Source organism: Cololabis saira, chromosome 11 (assembly GCF_033807715.1).
Source record: "Cololabis saira isolate AMF1-May2022 chromosome 11, fColSai1.1, whole genome shotgun sequence".
NCBI classification, from domain to species: Eukaryota; Metazoa; Chordata; class Actinopteri; order Beloniformes; family Belonidae; genus Cololabis; species Cololabis saira.
This window is the reverse complement of record NC_084597.1, coordinates 41,502,664-41,511,535: the sequence shown is the minus strand read 5'-3', so window position 1 is coordinate 41,511,535 and position 8,872 is coordinate 41,502,664.

The window sequence follows — 8,872 nt, the reverse complement described above, 5'->3', positions numbered from 1 at the left end:
CCGAGCACTGATCTGGTCTCCTGCAGGTCCAGCCCCCTGAACAAGACACCAGAGTCCCAGTTATAAGATGATATCTACATTAACTTCAACACCACTCTGATGTTAGATGCAGGCAGGCCAGCTGACAGTCTTGCCTGGGCCCCGGACAAAATAATCTAAGATGGGCCCCCCTGTGCCCGGATCTCTCCTTCTCCTCTTCCTCTCCTCTCCCTATGCTCTTCAGCTTTTTATACAAGCTAATGTACGTTAACATTAGAGCTAGCCAGTTAGGTTAAGTTACAAGGTTGGTAAACGTTGTAACTGTTTCTTACCTTGCTCTACGCTGACTTTATTAATTCCAGCTTCACCGTCACCACCTTTTTAAAATATTTGTGTAGAGAATCTCTGAGGCCTCTATTTTGTTCTTCTCTTCTTCTCTTTTCTCTTCTTTTCTGAGCACCGGACTTGTGCTGACCGGACATTTTGACCATTCTAATGGTTGAATTAAATGATGAGCTTTTATGTAACTCAAATACTACATATTTTTTCAACAAATAGGCATATTTTGAAACATTTTGAAAAATGATTCCATAATTTAATGAGAATTAAAAAAAAAAATCTTTTTTTTTTCAGTTCTGCCAAATACTGACTTGGTGATTGGGAGATAGGTGGAGGGTGGAGCTTCAGAAACAATACTGACTTGGTGATTGGGAGATAGGTGGAGGGTGGAGCTTCAGAAACAATACTGACTTGGTGATTGGGAGATAGGTGGAGGGTGGAGCTTCAGAAACAATACTGACTTGGTGATTGGGAGATAGGTGGAGGGTGGAGCTTCAGGCCAAAACAAAAAATGACAACATAAACATCAGTTGAGGGCTGCAACTCCTCTTTTTAAACTGGAATATCCTGGCTTGAGTGCTGTTGTCAGTGACATAAGTATTTGAAATGAACATGATTTTTAAATGTCTGTTGACATACCGGGGTCATTTTATGATGTTTTATTATTGCTCTTACACACAGCTCCTTTAAAAAAGTAATTTTAAGATGTGCATTTTATCTATTTCCCGTCAGTATGAACCTAAGAACATTTCATGCTTTCCTCGGCAGCTTCATTTCCTGTTTGTGCCTCTATTTCTGCATCTACGACCTGCAACGCATCACAGCACGTCAGCGCAGGAAAGTTCATGTCACTTTTTAAGCCGTCGTTCCTTCTCACAATATCTGAAACCGGTTCTGCTGGTGCTGATTCACGTTTCCGTTGTTCCTCTTCCTCATTCTTCCTGCACACGCATCTTAAGGCATGTAACACTATTGGCACTTTTGCACTAGTCTCACTTCAGCCCGGCTCGGCTCGGCTCGCCTCGCCTCGGCGCGGCTCCACTCGTGTGTTTTCGCACTGCCTGGGGAGAAGTGGGCAGGTTGGGGTGAAGCTGCTGTGACGTACTCGATTGCGCAACCGCTTTGTTCATGTCGGCGCTGATCAGAAATCAGCTGGAGCCGCGAGCGGCTGAGAGTAAAACAGCCCGTCTACATCCCTTTTTTAATTCTCTCCTCAGCACCAGGTTTATGAACATCTGCACCTCAGAGTTGGATCACCAAACAGACGTTTTGCGCTGTATAATAAAATCGCCGCGAGCCGCGGGTCGCTCTCGCGCTGACTCCCGCTTCCTGATTCAAACGTCTGACGGCCCCGCCCCCCGACCAATCAGAGGCGTGGAGGGTGGTGACGGCCCCGCCCCACGACCAATCGGTGGCGAGGAGGGTGGTGACCTCAGAAATAGTCCCTGCTCAGCCCCGTATAGAACCTCGCTGAAATGGTTACAGAAAAATGTATCGGCTTGGAGCGGCTCTACCCGTCTCAGCCCTAGTGCGAAAGCGCAAAATGGGGCCGTGGCAGGTAGAACCGAGGAGAAGCGATACTAGTGCAAAAGCGGCTTATGAGGTCATCGTTGCCATATTTGTAGTTTTAAACTCATCCACACGTACCCGGGACAGTTTAGGACTGCAGGCAGGTCGACTCCGGCCCCGAGCTGGTGACCTTTCTCCCCTTTACCTTAACTGGGCTCTCCTTTTTACAGAAGAGTTCTTCACTTCTTCCTCTGGAGGATATCTCCTCCGGGATCATGTGAGCGTGGGTGTCTGCAAGCTGAAGCCTGCTAGGTGATGCAGCAGCACGAGGACTCGATGAGACTGAACGTTCGGGTCTGGGGGGGTTTCCCCCAGACCAGGTTTGACCAGCTGTGAACTCCAAGGGGTTAAAAAGCTTGAATAGAAGGCGACGAGACGTGTTTATCTCTATTCACAAGGATGTTTCACCTTCTGGACGGAAGCCTTCAACAAAGCTGGTGTGGACTTCACGTGATGTCCTTAAATTGAAGCTTAACCAGCGAGTTTCAGGAGCAGGACCACACCTCAACCACGCCTCTTCCGGCATACCTTCAAATACTAACCTAAACCTCAGTTCCTCTTCGCTCTCGTTCTCTGCACCCCTCCCCCCCACCCTTTTTCTCTTCTCCTTCTTCCCTCTCTTTCTCTACCTCATAGATTCCTAGGGGGTTCGTCGTTGCCCGGGCGCTGCGGCGGATTCCCTACCAGCTTCCCCACGACGCATCAACCGAACCATAGATCATCATCATCATCGCCATCGTCATCGTCATCACCTTCGTATCAATAAATCAATTAAATGTATCTCGTTGATGTTGTGGTCCTTGCTAGTGAAACAACTTTTAAAGTCTGAAATCTAAAACCAAAATGAATTATAAATATAGAAAGAGGTCATGATTCATGTATTTTGGTGAACATGTCGTTACATTCCTGTTGATACCCGAACAGCGTTTACAGACAGAGAACTGTGATGCAAACAGCTGTTACACGGTTTTGTTTGTGTGCTGACAAACATCTCTTCACTTGTTAATTACGTGTCATTAAGCACAGCTGCCATGAGCCAATCCGTAGTCCGTGTACCAAACACTGGCCCCTGGAGTCCAAAGTGACCCCCGCCCCCACATTCAGATGGGGCTTTGAAATGTAAAAGCACGTCTGAGTGGCGACCAGGATGAATGAAGAAAAAGGGACATTTTTACCTGAAACGGAGCAGGAAACTATGTTTATCTGCAACACCAAGGGTTTGAATGTGTTCTGGAAATAAACTTCTCTGTAAATCACTGTTGGGTCATAAACATGCGTACAAGGTGTGGTCTGTGCATTGCTACGTCTCTTTTAGCAGTTATTTCCCACAGGAGTGCACACGGATTCATGAACAATTTCAGAGGAAGCTGAAGTGTGAAGTGTCTGCAGCTCCTCACGTCTGCTGTAGTCGGCCGTGTTTTCATGTTACGTTTACTCTGGGCTCCTGTCTGGTGTCGCCCCGACTACTACTGGCGGGACACAAAACAAAGAACACGTGAGGTGCTAAACCAGGTCGTCCTGAAGGGAAAAGGCCTTCCCAAGTGACATCATGCTGAAATTAATGACATCAACAAAGCTGAGAATTCTTATTTAACAACAGACTTTTGAAAAAAAAAAAACAATCATTTGGTTCTGTGTTGTGTAATTTGGAAATTTGGAAACATTGGCTTCAGAGTTTGGAGGTTCTGCAAAGCCACCGAATGTCCTTTTATACCACAAAACATCTGACTTTTCTCCTTCAGGGGAAACAGCAGGGATTCAGCCATGTCTGACTGCCACGAAAAGCGTGACAGTTAGCGCTTTTACGCTTGAACATGTGGCTTTACAGGTTTGACCCTGTCATTTTCAGAGCCAATTGAATCAAAGTTATCAAATTCCCATCGTTTTCCGGTGTTGACCAATCAGAATAAAGCAAAGATTGGTCATTTGTTCCAGATGATTCTGGGAAATCTGGCCCTTGTTCACTCCTACCGCACACACAAAACAGATCAGAGGGAACTATGTGTAAGATGTGCAGGTAAACACGCTCTGCTGCTATTTCAGGAATGTCAACTCCTGCTCAGTCCGGGGTGAGCAGGCCTGACGCTGCAGCTGCTGGAAGAGCATTCATTCCTGTGTTCCACCCAAAAACAAGCGCCCTCAGCTACGGCTGTGTTTACATGCTATTTAAACATTTAATCACTACTCAACGGGATACAGATGGACAGGCCAGTAATAACCAGTCTAGGAGGACTAAATCAGAACATTATAGTTGTAGTTTAACATTAAGTATAAAAAGAGGAAACCTTTGATTTCTGTCAGCATGAACTATGGCAGTGGTTCCCAACCTTTTTTCCTTGTTCCCCCCCTACTTGTGTCTAAGACCAGCCGGGCCCCCCGACCCGTACGTACTAGCAGCAAAAGAGTAAAGTGATTCGTTACAAACCTTTAATTGAAAAAATTAACATTAATTATGTTTTTTTGATACATTCCTCTTTGGTTTACCCTGTACTTTGTTTTTCTCACCTTCCTTTTGTGTCACCAATCTATAAAATACGCACAAAAAATAATTGCAAGGACATAAAAATATTTCTGAAAAATGTCTCTTTTAATATGAGAACAACATTTTTTTTAACATTTTTCCTTTAACAACCTGTCGGAGTAGTAGTATGATTAAATGTTGAATAATGATATAATAATACATTTTTAAGTTTTTATCCTGATAAATAACTTAGTATTTTAAAATGACCAATATATTTCTAAGTGGGTTTATACAGACTTGGATTACAGTATTTTTATTTATTTAACATGTGTAAATATAATTTGTACAACTGCATATCCTCAAAGCAGACAAAGTTTTGCGCCCCCCCAGAGATCTCTGGCGCGCCCCCAGGGGGGGCCCGGACCACAGGGGGGGAGACACTGGACTACCGTGAAGACAGACACTGGCAAGCAAAAGTTTGTTTCCTCCTTTAAATGAAGCCTTTCTGCGTGGAAGGTCGGCGGTTGTAGTTCTGCCAGTGACCAAAAGGAGGCGCACATACAACAACTGGCTGGACGGACACACACACAAGACTCCTGAAAACTTCACTGCTTCCCTTTCAAAGGTGCATCAACAAGGTGATGGGGTCCGTTGACGTGTAAGAGGAAGTAATGTAAACAGATAATGAAGCGTAGAGACGAGTCTGACGATAACAAACCCAACCACGAGCGTTTCAAATCTAGAAGAAAACTTCAGCGGTCGTCAACATTTCCCATTGGATTTGTAAACACGTCACATTACACACTACTGCTCTCCTGTGTAAATAACGGCAGTAACCACAGGTGTGTATGATATCATAACTCACATGTTATGGCACAACAGTCGTGAGGCACACGCGTTCAGGGGACACCTGCGTAACATATCAGGTCTGCGGTGTTTGTAAAGCAAACTGTCTTGGTGGTAAAGATCACAGGTATGAAGTTTGCTCAGTCAGAGTTAGACGTGGCTCCCGCCCCAGAGAGTTGGCTGCGGTCTGGGAGCTGGTCTCAGGCCCGTTTTCACAGCCTTTCCTGGTGAATTCGTTACCGGCCTTTCGCCGGTTAAATCAAACTTCCCAGGAAACCATTTATTTCTGCTTCACTTCTAAAGGTTCATGTTTAAAAGTCGTAGGAGTGTTCACACAAACTCATTGTGGAGATGAATGTCATGAGAACGCTGCACTTTCTGTGATTTCCACGAACTCTGGAGCAGGATGATGAATGAAGGGCATAAATATTAGCAGAACAAAGTCAGCGCTGCGTAACTTCCTGTTAAAGATGAGACGATGAGACGACTGCTGGCAGCTCCTCTGCTCTAAAAAGGGTTTGTTTAACAGTTTTCATCTGACTGACTAAAGCACACACTGCAAGGCCTGAGAGAGAGAATCTGGAGCCACAAACCTCTGCAGAGTTCAAACGTACACTCTCAATATCAGCTTCCCCACAGGTGAACTACAACAATATGACAGCACTATCTGCTGGTTTCATGCCCGAACCTGCTTGCAGGAATTACATGCATCCCTTCAACAGAGCATGCACATCTGATGTCAGCCGATGAAGTGTGATTCACAATCTTACGTTCCAGCTTTACCCTGAAGATATTGCTGGGATGAGTCAAGTTTTTCCACAGCAAATCCGGAAGAAATATTTCCTTATAAGAGCTTGCTTGGTGCTGTCCCGTCCAACCAGGAGTAAAGCGACGAAAGAGAAAAGGTATTAGGTCAAGCTGTTGCATGAATGGCAATGTGAATCCTTTAGAAATTACATGCTGAATCTCCATTCGGCAGCTGGAGAAATTTGGTCTAGGTATGTGCAGAAAAAGCTCCAGGTAAAATGTAGAGTTGCAAGCAGGGCAAGCTGGGATTTTGGTGGCCTGAAACAAGATTTTGGGCAAACACTAAATCACACGCACTGCTGGAACTGAATACACCGACAGGTAGACGAATGAATCGTCAACAAATATCTTCAGTATTCCTGTAAAACTGAACCTTTGAGGAGCAAAGGTGGACAGAGCATCTCCACCTTGGACATACGAAGAAAATCCTTGAAAATGTTTGAGTTCTTCAAAGAAAGATCAGAAGCAAATTGCATACTTCTCCATCGAGAGAGCAGAATGTCATTAAACCATTGAAGGAACCTGAAGAGCTGTGGTGGTCTGGGGGTTGGGCCGTTGACCTTGGCAAAAGTGTAATTTCACTTCTAACAGAAAAACACACCATCTCTTCGGGTGGGGGTGGGGGTGGGGGGGTGGGGGGGGTCCTGATCTGTGCAGAACAGAGAATGTTGGAGGATTGTCACTGAAACCAGAGTGTGACGACGCCGACGGCTCAGGTCTTATGCACTTTCTGAAGCACGTTTGCATAAAAAAGGGACAAAATAACACTTGAAACTCTTCGTCACTTTGTTTCCTCATCTTGTAAGTGGTGGAACGGCAAGATAACAATGTGATTAAGACATTGCTGCTTCAGATGTTCCTGAAAATGATTGCATTCCTGAAGTGAAGGAATGAAAGCAGGTCAATGTCTGCAAAGAAAGTCAAACAGTTGCATTGCTGTGTTTTTGGTTATTGGGCATTTTTCTTTTCTACTCTTTTCTAGAAAAGCCACTTGTGTTCCTACATTTTATGAGCATTATTTACTGTCATGTTTTTTCTCATTTTTTAAGATCTACTTTATGAGTACTTTTACAGATTATCTGTAGCCTTTCATTCATCCTGCACTGTTTGAGATTTACTTGATTTCCTTGTACATGCAACGTCTCTCTTTCTTTCTTTTGGTTTCTCTCTCAGTGTAACATCAGTGTTCTATGGTTGGCTCAGTATTTTATATTTTATACGTACGTTAGATGTTAGATACGTTAGATTGTTTTATTCAAGTTTAGAAAATACAAATACAAATTTTATGTTAATATTGTATTTTCCAAGCTATTAAAAGCGTGAAACGTTCCTGCGCAAACAAACCCGAGGTTATAAAGTGGGGTGTGGTGTAAGTCCTTAGTTTCGGGGGGGGGTTGAAGGGCATCCATGATGTCAGGTGTGGTGACAGCGCCCTCAGTTAAGGGGGTGATGAGGTTAGATAACATAAACTGGCGTCGTGCTTGGTCGTGTCCCTTTAAATTTTGTATCTCAAATAAGATCAGAGAGATTCATTTAAAAATGTTACACAATATCTATCCTTGTAACAAGTTAATATCCAAATTTGTTGATGTTGATGTTGATTGCACCTTTTGTAAGATTGAGCCTGAAACTCCCATACATTTGTTTTATCACTGCTCACTTCTCTCATCTGCGTTTTGGACTGATTTTGAGAATTGTATACATAGTAAAACTAACTTTTGTTTACTATAACATTTATGGCTAAAGATGTTATCACTCAGTTTGAATCTGACAATAAACCATTAAGTTACATAGTAAATCTTATGATTGGTAAATTTCATATACACAAAGCAAAATTCTCAAAATCACTCCCAAATCTCAATGCTTTCCTTGGAGATTTTAATTTATATATAGGCTCCCTTAAACTTATGTCAAACCAAAAGAGCAAACACACATTGTCATATTATAGAGAGCTTTTTTCTGTGTTTCTTGATTAAGCTAAATTAATTTTATAGATATTTTTATTTTACTCATTTATACATATATATAATTTATATTGTATACTGTATTGCACAAGTTTTTGTGTATTGCATCCACTTGCTACAATTAATATGATATTTACCCATGAGAATAACTGTATTTATTATGTCAGATACATTCGACTTCAAGTTATCTATATAGAAAAAAATATGAGAGATATCAAAGACTGGTACTCTATTCTAAGTAGTAACCAGTTTCTTAATTCTAACCAGAGGTTTCTGGACACAGGACACAGGAAAAACATATGTTCTAAAATGTAATCTGCTACATTACAGAAAGCACATTGATCACTCAAATCGTATTAAATGCTGTAGCGAGAAACAGCACGGCGTAAAGCCTGAATTATGGTTCCGCGTTACAACTACGGCGTACATAACCGTACGGTGCGCGTCTCCGCGTACCCTACGCCGTAGGCTCTGCGTTGGTGTGACGCGGAACCATAAATCAGCCTTAACCTGCAGGATGACGACAGACCCGGCAGGTCCACGTGCTCGGAGCAGCAGCTGAACCAGTTGGTGCAGTTTCTCCATGGATCTATTCTCCCTCCTCCTCCGTTTTTGTGGGGCTATTGTGATGTATTCTCGCGAGAAAAGCCTGAATTATGTTTTTTTTTTTTTTATTGAAACATAGATACAAACAAACAAGGCACATAAAAGTCATATCAGAATTACAAACTTTTGCCTTGGGTTGAGCAACATCAGTATTACAAAATACACACTGAGAATCTAATTATCGTACAACATAAAAAATAAAAAAAATAAAAAATAAAAAATAAAATAAAATAACTCACAAGGGCCATCTCATATTAAATCATATCTTTCAAGTAAAGAAAATTGTTTAAAGGCTTTCTTT